Below are 19,861 nucleotides of genomic sequence, written 5' to 3' on the forward strand. Positions count from 1 at the left end.
CATATCTTCCCATGACATTTATATGACTCTTACCAACAACCTTCTCTCTGAAGAGCACAGGCGAGTCTGAGAACAGGGCAGGGCACATGCAGACAATTTAACAAACTGACACTGCTTACCCAGATGTGTCTGAGGTGGGCTATGACCACAATTCAGAATGGAACTACAATACCCTGGGGGCATTTTAGCTAGAGATCCATTTATAACCTGCCTCCAGGCCAGTCTCTGTCAAGTTGCTCTAAAAGTGGTAAATTCTGAAAAAATATCTAGAAGTTCATTCAGGGCAAATACAAAAACCTGTTTTCATTCCTGGATTGCCTTACAAAGTTCCTCCTATAATATACGAATCTGAATCCTAAGACCGCAGATGAGAAACAAACTTTCTATAATCTGCTTCAGCCAGAGTTTCTCTAACATTAGAGCGAAACTTAAATGTCTAGATAGAGGATCCTCTGACTACACAGGCCTTAGTGGTAGCTTTAAGGTGTTCCATGGGAGAGATGGGAAAGGCCCAACCTAAAAATGTCTGATGTTGGCTATGGTCTGCCAGCTGTCCATAGCAACTGCTCTTTCACTTCTGAAAGCCCAAGAATCTCTGAGTTTCGAAAGAAGTCAGGAGGGTCACTGGAGCCAGGTCTGTCCAAACCCTTGCAAATCTTATAGACCATGTTCAATGTGCCATCAAGAGAAACATTGGGCTGTTGGTTGCTGCTGTGGCCCTTGCAAGGGGACATCAAACCTAGATGGCCCTTCAGATGACCTTCTAGGTCTGGCCATGGATAAATGTGAGGGCCAGGGCCAACCACTGCTGTCTCCAATAGGGTGACATGGGTGCTCATTATTGCATCAAGGTGACCCATCTCCTTCCTTATTAATGCTGGGACCACTTACTAGGGCCTGATGGAGTTTTGAGGACCTATCTCTCCTTGTTCTCCTATTGTTGTGGTAGGGAGACAACAGCCTTACCAGCCTCAACAAACCTTATCATTTATTTGTATTTTTCGAGGTGTCCCCTTTACACATTCCTTCCTAATGGTGCCAACCTGTCACATTCCCTTGCTGAGAAGGGCCCCCGAAGCCAAAGTGGGAGCTCCCATTTCCTTTGCTTCCCTAATCTGATTGACCCCAGGCTCATTGACTTTCCCCTTCTTCCTTCTTCTCCAAACCACACAATCTCACACCTTTACCTTTACTGGACTTTTAGGTGAAGCCTCAAGAATAGGACACTCTAACCCTACAGCCAAACAACATTCCTTTCTTGTCATCCAAAAAAAAAAAAAACAAAACAAAACAAAACAAAACAAAAACCTACTCTTACATCATCCACATTCAATACCCATGCAATCTCCAAAGTTTTAGATGACTTAAGCATCTTATTTATGACCTCTTAAGAAAGGCCTTTTGTGACCCACATCTTTGCTTTTTTAATACACTCATACATGCAGTTAAAAAAAAAAAAAACAGTGCAACCTAACACTTTGGTCAGGATCTTCTACTTATTAACTCTGCAGTAGTTCCTCTCTACACCATAAAACGCCTACACTTCCCTCTCAACCATCACTTCAGTGACTTCTCGTTTTTCTGTCCTAGACCTCAAGGATGCCTTCCTTCTATTTCTCTTAATCCTTACTCTTAAAGTGTTATCGCCATTACTTGTACTGACCTAAACACTCTCCTTCCAACTCAATTCACCTTGACCTAAACACTCTCCTTCCAACTCAATTCACCTGGACCGTCCTACCTCAGGAACTCTGAGCCAGCTATTCGGCCATATCTATTCAGCCTGAGTTTGGCCTCTGACTTACTCTCTTTGTTTCTTCCTAAATCTGAGTTTATACAAAACTTAAATTATTTCCTCCTCTGAAGTCCTTCCCTGTATTTTAGCCAAGCTGACACCACTACTCTATTATACTTTCTGTCTGGCCAAGGTTATAGGGTTTCAGCCTCTAAGATCTAGCTGTCCAGCTGTCAGGTAACTTATCTGAGACTAGCTCTTGCTTTAACTCACAAGGACATTACCTAGATAAAAAAGTTAATTCTGTCACTCACGGTTCTCATCATCAGGGATCAAATTGTATTCTTCCTAGCAATGGCTTGTTTCTTCTGTTCTTGCATTCCCTCTTTCGCCCTTCTTGCTTATCCCCTATATGAGGTGGCCCTTGATAACCCAATAAACTTCTTGCACCTATTACCACGCTTTATTAGAACCTCCTCTAGATTATGGCCCTACACCTTCCAAATTTGACTTGCCTGTATTCTCTGTTCACCACTGTACTTCTTGTATATGAAGCAAAGAATCTTTCTTAGACACCAAGGTGCTTGAGCTATAGGCCTTTCCAGCCTTAACCACAAACCAGCAGACTAAACTAATGGCTCTGACCTATACTTTTCAATAAGGAAAAGGACAATCTCTAAACCTTTATATCAACTTCAAATATGCCTTCCATATTCTATTATGACATGCAGCCATCTGGAGGGAATGTGGACTACTTACAACAGGTGGTGGGGTTAAAACACAACTCAGACCATGTTATGGCCATGCAAAAGGCCTCTCATCTTCCAAGAGCCATAGAAATTATGTATTGATAATGGCACGGAACAGACAATCCCATCATTTCCTAAGGAAATAACCAAGGCACCGAGGCAGCTAGAGCTGTGAGTCTTGGAGGCCTGGATCCCTTTCACAAGACCTCTTCATTTTACAGCCTCCATCTATACTGTCATCCCCAGATAATAAACAAGTTCGGTCCTGTCTGAACCATCTATTTCAGCCTAATAGCCAGGCATTGTCTCATCTCACTAAAACGTATTTACTGCCCACCCCCAAGGATCTATCTTTTCTAAGGGCTGTCACAGTTTCTTGTAAAATGTGTCACACATCTAATCCCACTGCAGGGCTTTAGGATCTTCCTTTCCTGGCTCACCTAGCTAGAGGATCCTCTCTGAGACAGACTGGCACCTGTGCCTCACCCATATACCCACCATTAGATATTTCAAATACTGTTTCACTCTGGTAGACACATTCTCAGAATTGGTAGAGACGTTTCCCACTTCTAACAAAAGATCACACATATGCTCCAATCTCCTTTTCTGGGAGATCATCCCCTCCCCTGCCCCCCCCCCTCGTTTGAAGTAGAAACCTCTCTTCAATCAGATAATAGCCCGGGGTTTAATTCTCAAACTTTATCTAAAGCTCTCAACATCCTGTAGTGTTTCCTTATCCCCTATTAATCCCAGTCCTCGGGCAAGGTCAAATGAACCAATTGCTCCCTCAAAAACATTCTTATCAAGCTCTCTCAAGAACTCTAAATAGATTGGACACAACTTCACTGTTAGTTCTCGTGTGACTGAGGGCTTTCCCAAAGAAACCTATTCTATCTCCCCTCTAAGGCACATATATTAATGGTCAATTCTGCCCCCTGGCATCACGTCTTGGCCATCACCTCCCTAATCACCTTCTTACCACCTTCTCATGCCATTTGTGCTCCCTCCTCTGGAATTTCACCCATCATTACTTGCCTCAACCTTACCCTGACACCTTCTTTCCCCAGTTAACATCAGTGACTTACCTGGTCATCCTCTCTTCTCCTAGTCACAATCCCTCTCCCCTTTCTCCTCAATCTATGGGCCCCATCCATATTATCTTTACTACCCCAACCACCACTAAGCTATACGTTTTCCTTCATTGGATTCACTTTTCCCATCACAAGCCATTTATATCAATGTCTTAAAATAACCCTTCGTTTACAATTTCAACCTCAAGCGGACCTTGCTCCCTTAGACTTCAGAAGATATAAAGATCAACCAGCTTGCCTCTGGTCATAGCAGAAAGAGGTACCATAAGTTTGCCAAAACTGGAGTCTGACCCCACTAGGATATGCCTTAACCTTTTCTTTTTCTACCTCCTCTTTCTAGCTCCTGCAGGTAGCAGACTCTACATGCAGAGATTTGAGGTTCAAGAAACTTACACTCAACAGTTCACCCAGGCCACTCCTGGGGTGGGTCTGGTCAGTAGGAGATGTGTATCCCTTTAACACATAAATCAGTCTCTTCCTTTCGCTTGCTTTTTCTACGAACAAACTAGAGATTGCTGTCAGTGTCGACCAGAGACTTACAGAGGCTGCCTTTACTGACCTTATAGAATGCATGGAGATATATTCCACAGGGGAGTCTACCTTCTGCATAGAATGGGGGATTTTTTAACGATCTCCAAATTAAAGACCCATAGTACTACAGATTGGAGACGGGAGTCACTGGGAAGCTTTGCTGTCATCCATTATCCATCAGAAATGATCAAAATAAAGAACGTATACAGTCCACTTTCCTAACATCAAGAAACAGAGGAAGCAGAAATGTGATCCAACATTCATCAGAGGTTCTTACACTCATAACATCTCCTCTTGAATAACACTGACTCCACCTGTCTGCCTTCATCGTAACTCAGTTCTTATTTCAGACCATAACCTCTGCATATCATCCTCTGAATAACACTTTGTTTGCCTACTTTGGAGAACACTGGTTTTGTGTGTTAGGATTTAGTGACAGAATACTCTGACAGATAGGAGCCAAGAAATACTACAACAAGATGATATCACACAACAGATCTCATGTGAGAGGTTCACTGGGGTGGGGGAAGCAAAAAACTGTCTTGGAGAGGGGACCAAAAAGAGAGATAGAGACAAAGAATCTGGAAGACAGAGAGAACAAGAGAACTTGATGGTGGGGGAGAAGCTTTTAAAAGGAATGCCTGTTGCATAGGCCAGATGTACAACTCAAGTAGTAACAGTATAAATGTGTCACAGTTGACAACAACAGATGATCACATGACTTTTGGTGGTGATTCTCTGAAGGCAGGCTGGAAAAAAATACATGATTTTAAAGAGTATATCTCTCCTAAGCCAAATTCAGTACCACTGTTTGTGGTCTCACACATTGAACTATTAGACTCTCTTACTTCCATTCTCACTAACTTCCTGGAACCAAATACTATTACTACTTCTTATCTCTTTCACACCTTTCTCTTAAGTACACATTCATGAGCACACTGGAATAATACCCTGACCCTGAGCTCCACCACCCAACCCCTCTATCTGAATGTTGACAATGGTTCACATCAGTCTTCTCTGGTCCTCAAGTTTACTGCTGCTAGCAGGTGCAGTGTTGTCTGGGACTTATACTTTGACTTTTTCCCCCCAAAAATTGGCAGTGGTTCTTGTAGAAGAACCTGTGCTTGTTTCTATCACAGAGTATAGAGCAGCACAAAATGATAAATGAATGAATGATTCGGGTCCTATCCCTTATTGCAGTTTTGGGTATAACCACTGGCATTGCCATTAGAAAAGGAGGACTAACCGCTTCCTTGACTATCTACTATACACAGTAGAAGCTACTACTATTTCCTCTCAGTTCATCCAGAACCTCCAACCAGTGGGTCAGACCATCCTCATCCCCAGGACCAAAAAGTCTTTCTGGTTGCCACGATGCTACAAAGTCAGGGAGGATTAAGTTCGCTAACTACAGAGCAGCCTGTCCTTTGTTTCTTCCTCAGGAAAGAATTCCAACAAATGATATAATAAAAGACAAGATCCAAATTTCAGGAACATCTCCAAAAATATAAGGAACAGATTAATGGCTCTGTCCAATGGATCATTGATAGTCCAATATGGAAGTAGGTACTGCCTTTCTTTTTTTTTAATTAAATATTTTTATTCTTTACATATACATTTATTTTTTTAATTTTTTATTAATTTATTCTTGTTACATCTCAATGGTTATCCCATCCCTTGTATTCTCCCATTCTTCCCTCCTTCCCATTTTCCCCTTATTCCCCTCCCCTATGACTGTTCCTGGATACTGCCTTTCTTAGCCCCATTTCTCTTCTTTTCCCTAATGCTAATAAGTGGATTCTGTCTTATAAACTTCTTACCTAGAATTTGCCAAACGATTTCTGACCAGACCTTTAGTCAATTTCTATTATAGGATTATCAACCCCTAACTATTGGAACAGAGGCCCACGACCACTGATTACACCCTGACAGTGAAAATTAAGCTTTCCCCATGGACTCCAACACACCCATACAGCACTCTCTTTCCTGATCCTGATGAGTTATCAATAGTAAGCAAAAAAGGGAAGAATGTAGGGAAAAGTGACCAGGGAAAGAACATCCTGCCCCTGGCTTGACGCAACCCTGAGACCAGAACCAGGGAAACAACTTCCCCTGACTTGACCTCAAGTTTGAGAGTAGGGTCAAGGGAAAAGTACTCTACTCCTAGCTCAACCTAGGGCTTGTGGCGCTTGGAAATCCCTTCTCCCATGACTCAGCATTAAATGCCAAACAATTCTTCCTGCCACATTGTACTTTCCCTCTAGCTCACTGGACAATGCTCTAAGAACCCTGTAAAAGCCTTCCCTTTTATCCAGACCTCTGTGATCTTTCTTCCAACTCAGAGGCAGCTGCTCCTATGTGTTTCTCCCAAGAAATCTCTTCTGTGAGGTTTCTTGAGTGATGTTATTTTGTGGTATTCCCTGGTTCCTGATTCCGAAATCCTCTTGCATCCAAAACAAAAAACAAAAAATAAAACAAAACAACAAAAATACCTTTCAATTCTGATTCAAATAATATATATATATATATATATATATGTGTGTGTGTGTGTGTGTGTGTATATATTCATATAAATATCCTAACAAAATATATTTATCATTAACATACACTGGTAAAAAGCAAAATAAAAAGTGGCATTTTAAAACATAAACTGAAAAGCCTAAAACATGAAAACAAAAAAAATCAAGATAATTATTTATACATTATGCATTTAGGGTCAATTCAAATTTAATTGTAGTTTATGCTTGATATGTACATATTTGTATATTTACTTGTACAAACAAAACATTATTTTTCTATTTCGTTGATGTGCATTTGATCATCAGTGTGAAATGAGTACTATGAACCACCTTTTTCTTCATCTGGTTGCAAATAATAAATTCACTGATCTCAAAATATTTAATGCAAAAAGCAGATTTTACAATTTAATTGGATATTTTAAAATTAACATTCACAATACTCTTTTACTTACTTTCAATTGTGTAAATTAAATAACTAAAATGTACTTATTTATAATAAAAATGAATAAACATTCATTATAGAATAAGTATATTTTATAATGATAAACAGGTTAATAGACATTAAATATAATACAGTGATGGATAATATTTCCTACAACCATGCCACACAATTTTACTTTTCTCCTTCTACTCATTGCCTAAGTGGATTTACTTTTTATGATTGATAGTTCCACTTCCCAAGCATTTCATACAGAATTGAAACAGTGTTTTGTTTTAAAATTGAATATATCTCAACATTCTATATTGAAACACAGCACTTTTTAAAACCATTTGGCCTTTGGTAAAATGCCAAGCTTGATTATACTGAGAATATGATCCGCAGTTGTCAGACTTGGTGATTATAAAGCCAAGAGAAAAAAATGAAACATGAAACTCAGTGATATTGTGGTAAACCGCAGCTTATTGACTATATCCAAGACACATCATAAAACTGTCATTCAAGCCCAGGAAAGAGAACTAATGTGGTGTATCTAATTTTTCTCTGTGCACAGTTTGTGGAGCTATATGACAACAGTCTTTTGACAAGCGGTGTCAAATGTGCCATTGTTTTTCTAAAAATAAAATTGTTTGATGGATATTATTGTTGAACTTTTGTTTGGCAAATAAATAAACAGCATGCAAATATTTTAAGCTAAAGAATATACCAAGCAAGGTATTAGTGCACGGTATGGCAAAGACAGGCTCACATATAAATGAAATATAGACCTGAATGTGGGTAAGTTATCCCGGACTTATAGGGAGGAGCAAGATAATCATAGGCTCTTTTAATTTTGATAAGGAATGTTTGACAGAGATAGGAAAAATTAATCAGAAAAGAGATACTGTAAAAGTGAATTTAATGTACTTCAAATATAAACAATATGATATATTAATACCTGTGAAATGTTGGTATTTATATGAGTCAGACAGAAACTGTTACTGTTCACCTATACCATCCTTCATAGTACCAGGAAAGGAATAGTGATCTGAGCCCTGGGAGTAACAAATAATAATAATAATGATGATAATAATAATAACAATAACAGCAACTTTTGTACATATAAGAACATATAGGGTGCTTGCCTTGGCAGCACATATATTAAAATTGGAACAACATAGCAAAGTTTAACTTGGAACCTGAGCAAGAATTACAGGCAAATTTGTGAATTGTTCCATATTCATAAAATAATAAAAAAATTCAAGTCTGTAAAATAGAAGTAGAATAAAAAATATAACCCAAACTGGAGGAAAACTGGAAATGAAATATTTAGGAACTCAACCAGAACCTACAGAGTTAGCGTTCACTAACAGAATACAAAGATGAGGAGAAAGATTTTTCAGGCATTGAAGATATGATAGAAAAAATGGATTCTTTGTTAAATCCAAAAAAAAAAAAAAAAAAAAAAAAAAAAAAGTCCTGGAACAAATATCCTGGAAGCCTGGGATACTCTAAAAGAACTAATCTTTGAAAAATAGAATTAAGGATGGAGGAGAAGCCCAGGTCAAAGACACAGGAAATATTTTCTACAAAATCACAGAAGAAAACATCCAAACCTGAAGAAGGAGATGCATACCAACGTACAAGAAACATAGAAAAAATGGAATGGATTATATTGTAAAAGAAAATCTCCTCAGCACATAATAACCAGGACACTAAACACACAGAACTAAGAAAAAAATATTAAAAGATCGAAGGGAAGAAAGATCGAGTATTATCACCCACTGACCAGTGTGAGTAGCACCTGGCTTCTCAGTAGGGATGCTAAACACTGAACAAATCTAGACAGGTGTTTTACAGAATCTGAGGACAGAAATGTCAGGGCAGATAGCCATAACAAGCAGATCTTTTCATTACAACAAATGGAAAAAATAAAATACTACAAGAAAGCAAAAACAAATTAAGCAATATCTATCTACACATCCAGCCTTACAGAAGTGATAGAAGACAAGCTTCAACAAAAGTGTGGTTAACACACACACACACACACACACACACACACACACACACACATACACACACAATGCAATAAATAAATAATCTCAGACTCCAAATCTAAAGAGGGAAATACACACACACATACCACCCTCTCCACAACCAGCACCACCACTACAATCAACAACAACAACAGCAATAGCAACAACCACAACAACAACAAAAAAAAGAATCAACAAACACTACACATGGGTATCTTCCAATATAACTGGTCTTAAATTCCCAACACTAAGACACAAACTAGCATTATGCATGTAAAAATAGAATCCATCTTTCTGCTATATCCAAGAAGCATACCCTCTCATCAATGATAGATGTCACCTCAGGGTGAAAGGACAGAAATAAGTATCCCAAGTTAATGGACCTAAGGACTACCTAGTGGAGCCATTTTATTATCTGGGAATATAAATTTCAAACCCAAACTAATCAGAAGATATAGGGAAGGACATTACACACTCATCAAAAGAAACATCCAAAAGAATACATTGCAATTCTTAACATCTATTCACCAAACACAAGTGTACCCAGTTCATACAAGAAGTCCCACTACATTTAAATCACATATTGAACCCTACTCACTAAGAGTGGGAAACTTCAGTACCTTACTCTTGCTAAACAATAGGTCATCCAGACAAAAATTAAACAGAGAAATGTTGGAACTAACTTATATTATTAAACAATTGTCCTCACATATTTACAAAGCATTTCACCCCCCAAAAGACTACATCTTCTTTTCGGTATATCAATGACCTCTGTCGAACATTGACCACATATTCTGATACAAAGCAAGTCTCAACAGATATAAGAAAATTGATATAACACCCAACATCCCATCTGACCACAATAGAATAAAACCGGATATCAATAACAACATAAATTAAAGATTGCTTACAAATCCATGGAAACCGAACAATTTACTGCTGAATTAAAACTACGTTAAGACAGAAATTAAGAAAAAATAAAAATCTTCCTAGATTAGAATAAAAAAGAATATGGAGCCTACCCAAAATTTTGGAACCCAATGAGACCCGTTCTAAGAGGCAAGTTCATAGCACTAGTAGTCTATATAATAAAATTGGGGAAACCTCATACTAGTAACTTTAAAGTACAACTGAAAGCTGAAGACCAACAAGGAAAAAAATCACACCTAAAACAAATAGATGTCAAGAAATAATGAAAGTGTGGATAATAACATTAAAAGAGAAATAAACAAACAAAAATGAATAATACATAGAATCAATGAAACAAAGAGTTGGTTCCTTAAGAAAATGAATAAGACTGACAAACCCTTATCCAAATTAACTAAAAGAATGAAAAAGAATAATCCAATTAACAAAAATAAAATGGAATATTGTGCCATTGCAGCAGGCATCAAAGACCAAAGAGAACAGAAGACCATACTTTAAAACCCAGTACTCCACAGAAGTTGAAAATGTAAAAGAAATGGATAATTTTGTCAGTACATATTACACACCAAAATTAAATCAAGATCAGATAGGCAATTTAGATAAACCTATAACCCCATGCGAAATTGAAGAAATAATGAAAATCTCCCAGGCAAAACTAGTGCAAGGACAAATGGTTTTAGTGCAGAATATTACCAGACTTTCAAAGCAGAGTTAGTGCCAATACTCCTCAAATTATTTTGCAAAATAGAAACAAAACGGATATGGCCCAATTCATTTTACAGGATACAGTTACCCTGACACTTAAACCACATAAAACCCAAGAAAGAAAATGACTTTCCAATTTATCTGTGAACACAGATGCAAAAACAGTAAAATGAGTGCAAACTGAATCCAAGAACACAACACGATATTTCACTGCGATCAAATAGGTTTCATCTAGATGTTCAATATAATTATGGAAATTAATAAATATAATCCACAATGTAAACAATGTGAAAGACAGAAGCTGCATAATCAACACATTATATGCAGAAAGGCCTTTGCCAAAAATGAACACATCTTCATGATAAAAGTTCTAGAGAGACTGGAGAAATAGGGAACATACCTCAACAAAATATAGTCTACAGCAGGCCCCTAGTCAACATTAACTTACATAGAGAGAAACTCAAATACACTAAAATAAGAAAGAAGACAAAGTTTTAAAAACTTTTTTCATATCTATTCAATATAATAGTTGAAGTCAGATAGAACAATAAGAAAGCTGAAGCATTTCAAGGAGATACAAATTGCCCACTATGAAGTCAAGGTATTGCTATTTGCTTATCCCTGGTGGTATCCATAAGTGATCTGAAAAATTCCATCAGGAAATTATAGCTGATAAGCACTTTCAGCAAAGTACCTGAATACAAAAAATGAGCTCACAAAATAGCCTTCCTATAGGCAAATTTAAAATAAACTAAGAAAGAAATCAGGGGAACACACTTTTAACAGTACCTTCACACAGCATAAACAATCTTGGGGTAGCTCTAACCAAGGAAGAAAAAGATTTGTATGACAAAAACTTTAAGACTTTGAAAAATATATTAGAAGATGGAAAGATCGTGCATGCTTATAGATCTGTAGGATTAATACAGTAAAAATAAGCATACTCCAAAAGCAATTTACAAATTCAATGCAATCCCCTTCAAAATTGCAATTCAGTTCTTCAGATTCTTCACACACCTTGGATTGACAATTTTCTGCTTTATATTCACACACATACACACACACAAACACACACAAATGACTACAGGAAATATTACCATCCCAGACTTTAAGTTGTATTACAGAGCTATATTAATAAAACCTGCATGATTACCGATCCAAAACAGACATGTTTATCAATGGATACAAATTTAAGACACAGACACAAATTCATACACCTATAGATAATTGATCTTTGATTAAGAAATACATACTAGGATTAAGACCACATCTTCACCAAATGGTACTGCCCAAACTGGATGTATGCATATAGAAGAATCCAAATACATTCATATTTAACACCCTACACAAACTCAACTCCAAATCAAAGACCTCAAGTGTAAAACCAAACACTCTGAACCTGCTGGTAGAGAACGTGGGTAATAGCCTTGAACTCACTGGCACAGGAAAAGACATTCTGAACAGAATACTGTTAGCACAGGCACTTAGATCAACAATTAATAAATGAGACCTCACAAAACAGAAACACTTCTGCTCAGCAAAAGGCATCATAGTTCAAACAAAGTGGCAGGCTACATAATGGAAATTTTCTTTTTATCTTTTTAACAACTACACATCCAACAGTGGTCTAATATACAAACTATATAAAGAACTAGATATCAAGATAACAAATAACCCACTTGAAATTAGGTTATATATCTAAACAGTGAAGCTTAAAAGGGGAACTCAAGTGGCTGTGAAACACTTAAAGAAATGTTTAACATTTACTCATCAGGAGAATGAAACTCAAAACTTCCTTGAGATTTCATCTAGCACCCATTTCAATTGCTAATATAAATAAAACAAGTGGCAGCTCAAGCTGGCAAGGATGTGGATTATGGTGAACATTCACATTCTGCTTGTAGAAATGCAAATGTGTACAGCCACTATAAAAATCCATGGGGCAGTTCCTTGGAAATATGGAAACAAATTTCCTCAAGATTCAACTATAATACTCCTGAGCATATACCGAGAGAATATTTCATCCTTCCACAGAGATGCTTACTCAATCATGTTCATTGCTGCTTTAATTTATATTATCCAGAAATTGTAAACCACTTAGATGTCCCTCAATAGATGAATATATTTAAAATATATGCATTTAGACAATTGGGTATTCTTCGGCCTTTAAATATGATGAATTCATGGAATTTGTAGGTAAATAGAATAGAAAAACTTATCCTGAGTGAGATATTCCAGATCCAGAAAGACAAACATGGTATGTATTCACTTATATGTTCTTATTAGCTTTTAAGTCATTGATAAGAAAACTTGAATTTGTAGAACCACAGAGATTAGGTCTGGAGTATAGGACTATGAAGGTATAGATATATCTCCCTATGAAAGGGAAATAGAATAGGTATAGATAGATGGTGGTGGCTGGACAGAAAGAATCAAGTGAAGAGATGATGGAGAAAATATGGGGAGAGACAGCTAAAATTAAGTGCCATCTGAGGGGCAGTATGGTAACTTAATATAGTAGAAGCCTCCTGAAATATATACACATATGGAGATAATCTAAATGAAATTGTCTAATGTTGGAGGAGAAAAAGCCCCAAGTGGACATCTCTTGACACAAAATGAAGATTCCAGTACAGATATTGGGTTACATCGAATTGAGATATTGGTGATAGTGATCCAATGTTAATCCCCCCAAAACTCAGGCTGTTATCAAAACTATAGGTTGCTGTCCACACACTGATTGCAAGGCCACATTGTTCAAGACAACACTTACAGAATTCCTTGAACACTGAAAGTTCAAATTGGTGCCTACATAGAGCCTTCACCACACACACAAGCATCTTAGGTACAGGTAAGAACTCTGTACCAAAGGAGAAACATAAACAGCAGACCAGCCGCAAACTCTATGATCTCCAATGCTGCCTTGCCTGCAACATACGCTAGGCCAACGATGGCACAAAACCTGTGGGAATAACCAAGTAATATCTGATTTGAGTCAAGGACTTCTCTACAAAATGAAACCCACACTGGCATTGCTTGAATGAATATAGATAGCCAAAGGTGTAGGATAAAACTGAATACTACTTTATATATATCAATAAAATGACCCCTAGTATTCTCTTAGACTCATAGTCAAGTGCATTTATCAATCATCATCCAAGAGGGTTCTTCCTGCAGGAGATGGGATCAAATACAGAGACCAACACCTGACATGCAGAGAGTGAGAGGCCTTGGAATACTCATTCCAAAATGGCATACCTCCATAAAATACCTCTTCTCAGGGCTTTGTGAACCTTGAGGAAGAGGAAGCAGAAAAAGCCTAGAAGCTGCAAGGCATGGAGGACATCAAGAAAACAAGGCCCTTGAAATCAACAGAAAGATGTTTATATAAACTCACAGAGACTGAACCAGCATAAACAGGGCCTGTTTGTGTCTGTACAAGATGGGTCCTAGAGATTAAGGATAAGTAGACATATATCCTTTTCCCTAGCCTAGAAACAAAGTCCAATTGATAGTCATTGCAAAGGAATATTTAATTTTACCCAAAATAATCTCATTGTGAAACAAATTACCCTTAAGAGTTAGCTGTATGCTCAGCAGAAGATGGACCATACAAAACTAACTGAACCATTTCTTTATAGGTTCCTTGTCTCATAATATCATGTCAGAGCTGTTAATACTACTTTGCTAATTTGTTTTCTTTTTATTTTATTTGTATTTTTCTTTTTTTTTTTTTCAGTTTGTAAAATGCTACTTTTATTTATGCTTTCAAGGCTGATCATTTGGTATTAGATAATCAATTGGTATGTTCCTTCCTGGGAAGACTGTTTCTCTTGCTTCCAGCATTCTTTGTTTCCTGAATTTCTTTGTGTATGATTGAGGCCCTCTCATTTTTTTTCAGCTGTCTACTTTCTGACTTTTTACTCTACAGGCTCTTTAAATATATATGATGATTTCCAGTTTAGTGTATTTATGGGACTCCTGAGTGTGTTATTGAATCGATATCTGTTTCTTGTGCCTTTTCTTGCACTCTTTTTCTTCTGTTTGTTTTGCCCTGTTCTGATATGTTAGTTCTTATTGTGTAGTTTCTTTTATTTTATTAGAAACATTTATTCTTCTGATGAGAGACAGAATGGCAGAGGGTGGATTAAGACAGAAGGGGAAGTGGGGGAGAAACTGGGAGGACGGAGAGGGCAAACCAGATCAGGTTATATTATGTGATAGGAAGAAAAAAACAATTTTCAATAAATGAAAAAATACCTAGGTACTGTCTTTTAAATACAATAGCCTGCATCATAAACTGACCATATGAGTATTTTAGAGCATTAATCTTCAAAGATCCCTTATACAATAATAAGTAAAAGGTCTTTGGAGAAAAAAAAAAGAAAATCATCCAGGGTATTAAATTATATCTTCAGTGATTTGAATATTCAGAAATGTTTGTCATACTATATAATATTAAAAAGAAAAACACGTAGCTAAAAGAATTATTTGAGATTTTTTTTCATCCAAAACTCAAAAAATTTCTTTACAAATACATCTCTCCTTTGCTACATAAGGAAATATGCAACAATCCTTGCAGATAGAAAAATGTGAACATTAGTTTTTTATTTATAAGAATATTGCATGTTACCTATGAACACTCTCCTGTGTGTTTTACAGTGGCTCCTACTTTTCTTTTCTTTCCTTTTTACTCTTTACTTTTTTAATGTTAGGATTTCTAGAAGAACACCAAGCTACTCAACAACGACACATAGGAAGAGGACCTAGGTCATACTCCTACAGGCTCCTTAATCTATGAAAGCCACTCATGAGTCCCGGTCAGTTGATCCTGTGGACCGGGTTCTCCTAGTGTGTTCCTGACCCCTCTGCTTTCTCCAATCCTTCCTCCTCAGTCTCCCCAGACCTGCTACAGCTCCACCTAATGTTTGGCTGTGAGACTCTGCATCTACCCCCATCAGTATCTAGATGAAGTCTCTCCGGTCTCTTTGATAATGATTCTGCTATGCTACGGTTCCAGCACATTCTCTAGGTAGGATATGTAGCTCTAAGGTTTTGTGGCTTAATTGTCATTCCAGTCCCTCCAACTGAGGCCTTGCCTGGTTGTAGAAGATGGCCAGTTCTTGTAAGCAATTACAAGAATTATTTGGGATTTTTTTTTCATCTAAACCTGACATATATACCTCTCCCTTCCCACTTATGGGATTAGTGCTAGTAATCCCTGCAGATAAAGAAAAATAGAGGTAATTAGTTTTTTATTTAAAAGAATGTTACATGTTACCTATGTACAGTTTCCTGTGTAACCTATGTAGAGTTTCCTGTGTATTTTTCAGAAGTCCCTAGTTTTCTGATGCCACCTGTGGCCATGTGTCTGCTTTATCAACAATCTCAGAAGAAAGAAAAATACAGTGTCCTGCTTTAAGAGTTTCTATAGTTGCTAATAAATGACTTATTGGCCAATATGAATATTTTCCTAGACATATTTCTTCTTCCGTTCTAATAAAAAAGCACACATTTTAGGACTCTACTGATTTTATGACAAGTGAGTTATGGTAAAAATGAATCACATTCAATATTTGTACTTTCTGACTCACACAGATGTGGATAAGTAGTACAGTTTTGACTGGTGCGAATGGTTTGCTATCCATGAAGACCTTCTTAGAACCTGGGGCAACAGGAAACATCAGGTGCCTCCCATGCTTCTACGAGCAAGTCAAGGAAGATTTTGTTTGTGATGCTTGGAAACAGAACAGCCATTGCTGAAAATCAAAGAAACTAAGCTATGATGGAGACAAAACAGAAGGGCCAGAAGAGGTAAGGCTACTAAAGAAACGTCTGCACTACTCAGTTTAGCTTTTCTTTCAACAGCTTGAACTCTGCACATGAGGGAAGAGACTTGGTACTTATGTTGGGTAGACTTGAGATGTAGCAGCCAAAAGCATGTTGCATTATTCCAATCTTTTAGTGTCTATACATCCTTGTGCCCTCATTGTCTTTGTCACATGAAGACCTCCAGAGGGTTTTTTTAATCAAATAAAATTCAGGCAGGAAAATGAAAGGTAAATGAGCCCCATGTACGGCATTTTTATCCTCAAACAGAACCTCTACTGGTCCAACTTTCATAAAAATCGGTGGATCAGTATTCATGTAGCAATTTATTGCCTGTTTTAAAACAGGTTTTGTTTTTGGTCCTAGAATTCTTTGGGCCAGACTAACTTCAATTTATTTAATAATTGTTCATAAATCATATTCCATTAATCATTTTCTGTCTTGTACTGGACACTTTCATTTTGTCCACATTCATCTAAAAATATAAATATTAATAAAAAAGTAACTTAAAATGGTTTAAGCAATATTTTTTATAAATTTCAAGGTATTCTGTTTGTCAAAAGAAAATCAAAACATTTTACTCACTTCCCAAAGCTGTAGAAGCTGCAAGAATCATCAGACTTTCTATGAATTAATGAGCTTACCTTTTGTTCCTATAAGAAAATCAACCCAGTATAGATTTCTTATTAGAAATCTGACATGAACTCTGGTGCACCCGGTTTAACCACTTCCCCTTGATACGGAGGCCTGGTGGCACTCAGAGGAAAGGGAAGCAGGCTATCTGGATGAGACCTGACAGGCTGTGATCAGATATGGTGGGGGAAGAGGAACCCTTCTGTCAGAGGCCTGGGGAGGAGAATAGGGTGAAAAGGGTAGGGAGAAAGAGGATGTAGAAGTGAGGGGATAACAATGAGGATATAATCTGAATATAAGAGAAAAAGAGGAATAAAAGAGTTGATTTTACAGATAACATTTTGACGTGTGTTTGTCTGGTGACTCCACTTTTCAACACAGCAAGGAATTTAGTAAGTATATTTTTCCCACGTGGTACTGATCAACAGTTCAAAGACTTCTTTATCATTTAGTAGTATTCTGCATTATTGTATCAGGTTTAAATTTTTCATAGAATACTGAGTTATATGAAATCAAGTCATTTATTTTATTATTTTAATAATTTTGGAAAATAAAAGGTGACAGTATAACTAAAACATTTAAGGATATCTATCTTGAAAATATCAATAATCTTGCTGTTCTCATGTGAAACATGTTTTATTTTAAAAAGAAACTTCTTACTGTGTGCTTCCTTTCATTATTTTTAATGATATTGGACAGTGCTTAAATTACATTTTACAATACAGAAAGAATTTTGGGAGCCTTGTTTAATATCTATTTTACTAGAGGCACAAATTACAGGTTTTAGATATGTATATAAAGTGGTTAGTGTTTCTGAACACTATACAGCTAAACAGACTAAAAATGGAGGTTGCATATCAGAATTACACTGAATTTTTTTATTTTGTAACTTAATGAACCAATTTGGAAAAGCAAAACACACTTTTAGTACAACGTAGATCTTAATAATAAGCAAACAACATTCTAGAAAAACTTCGTCAATCAGGTCATAGTATTTGGATTGAGAGGGATTCATTTGAAAGCCTAGTGAGAGCTCCCAAATATATGGTCATATATACACAAAATACAGAAAATTATACAAGTAGTTGAGTATTTGAAATACAATCTCATAGTTTAAGTATGTGGTATAGTAGCAGGGTATCTTTAATAATAAATCAAATAATGTGTGACAGACAGCCATGCCTCTACTAATTTTGTTAGTGTCCAAGATGAAACGTATTTTAAATCTATGAAGTAAATGATATGAAATATTTGTAGTTTATGTTACTGACATTACAAATGTACTAACCTAAATTATTGCATTGATTAAATAAAATATTAAATTACATTATATCATTAGAAACAAAAACACTATTTTCCATATTATCTCTCTGTAGAGTGACACTTGACTGATATGTAAGACTTTCAAAATTTAGTTCCAGAATTAGACCCCTTTTGATGAGCAGGAGCTCTCTACACATCTGGACATTCCTGTTATATAGTGTGCAACTTTAAAAAATTTTTTCTACAGCTACAATTGACTTGAAGCACAAAAGCAAAAAGTGTAAAAAAAAAATGTATCTTTAGAGGTTTTAGCTCTTAACACCAAATAGCTAAGCTACATAAGAACATATTTAAATATGGTTTTTGATTTGTTGGATAAAATTTGAATGATTAACTAAGGGCAGTTCACTAATTGTGGCTATGTGTTTTTAAATTTTTGTGTAATATTTATATACACATACTTACATTCAATCTAACAATCTGAATTAGCAAATGTACTTTTATTTGAAGCCATGTCTCTTAAGTTCACATAATTCTGCCCCTCTCAGAATAGTATGAAGGGATATAATTTCTGCTTAGTGCATCTCCAAGACGCCTACATGATGCTGCTCTCAAGCTCCACCCCATCAAATGTTCTAAACTTAAAGCAAAATTGAGAGCTTTCTCATATTTCTATGTCATTGACTCTCACACACAATTTTACCATGATTTAACCCTTGACTTTCCTTATCAAGACATTAGTCCAACCTCCCCATCTATGGGTGTATTACTTTTCTACTGATGCTAAAGGTGATTACTACATAAATTACTTAGCAAAGTAAAAATAAATTACTTTTATTTCCAGTAATCAGAGCACAAACCACTGGGGTGAGAGGGTTGGATCGGCTGTTAAGAGTAGGCCCTGCCTAGGTTCAAGCACTGGGAGGAAGGAGTGCACATGAGCTTCCATGCCTAGCCAAAAAACTGGCATCCGATTGCAAAGGGGAAAAAATAGGTTTCTTCAGTAGAATCTCATTAGGCTCACAAGCCAAACTTAAGTATAGTCTCCATGTCCACGAGTAGATGGCCAATAAAAAATGAACTCGTTGATATTTTTGCAGAATTTTTTTCTCATATTTTCTGTTTCACCTTTTGTCTTATTGGCCTTTTGCTTGAATTTTATGGTTTCTGATTTTGTGTTTATATGGGTTTTGCATGCATGCTTATTTGTGTGTATCTTCTACTGTATCTTGTTTTGCTTTGTTACTTGACTGCTTATTTTCTAAAGAGAAAGACAGGAAAAAGGAATATGTAGTTGGATGGGTAGGGAAAACAGGAGGGTTTGGGGAGGAGTTGGGGAAGGGGAAATCATAATCAGAATATAGTGTGTGGGAAAAAAAGCATTAAAAACTACAAGGCCTGATGCTGCAGAGGGCCTGAACACCT

At 36.7% G+C, this 19,861-nt stretch overlaps 1 non-coding gene across 1 annotated transcript; it reads left to right on the plus strand.

The window, feature by feature from the left end:
• Positions 1 to 8,180: 8,180 nt before the first annotated feature.
• Positions 8,181 to 8,287, plus strand: LOC127210390 (U6 spliceosomal RNA). The gene has a single exon (XR_007833299.1). It is a non-coding gene; the product is annotated as a U6 spliceosomal RNA (small nuclear RNA).
• Positions 8,288 to 19,861: the final 11,574 nt, after the last annotated feature.

This window comes from Acomys russatus, chromosome 27, assembly GCF_903995435.1.
Source record: "Acomys russatus chromosome 27, mAcoRus1.1, whole genome shotgun sequence".
Taxonomy (NCBI): domain Eukaryota; kingdom Metazoa; phylum Chordata; class Mammalia; order Rodentia; family Muridae; genus Acomys; species Acomys russatus.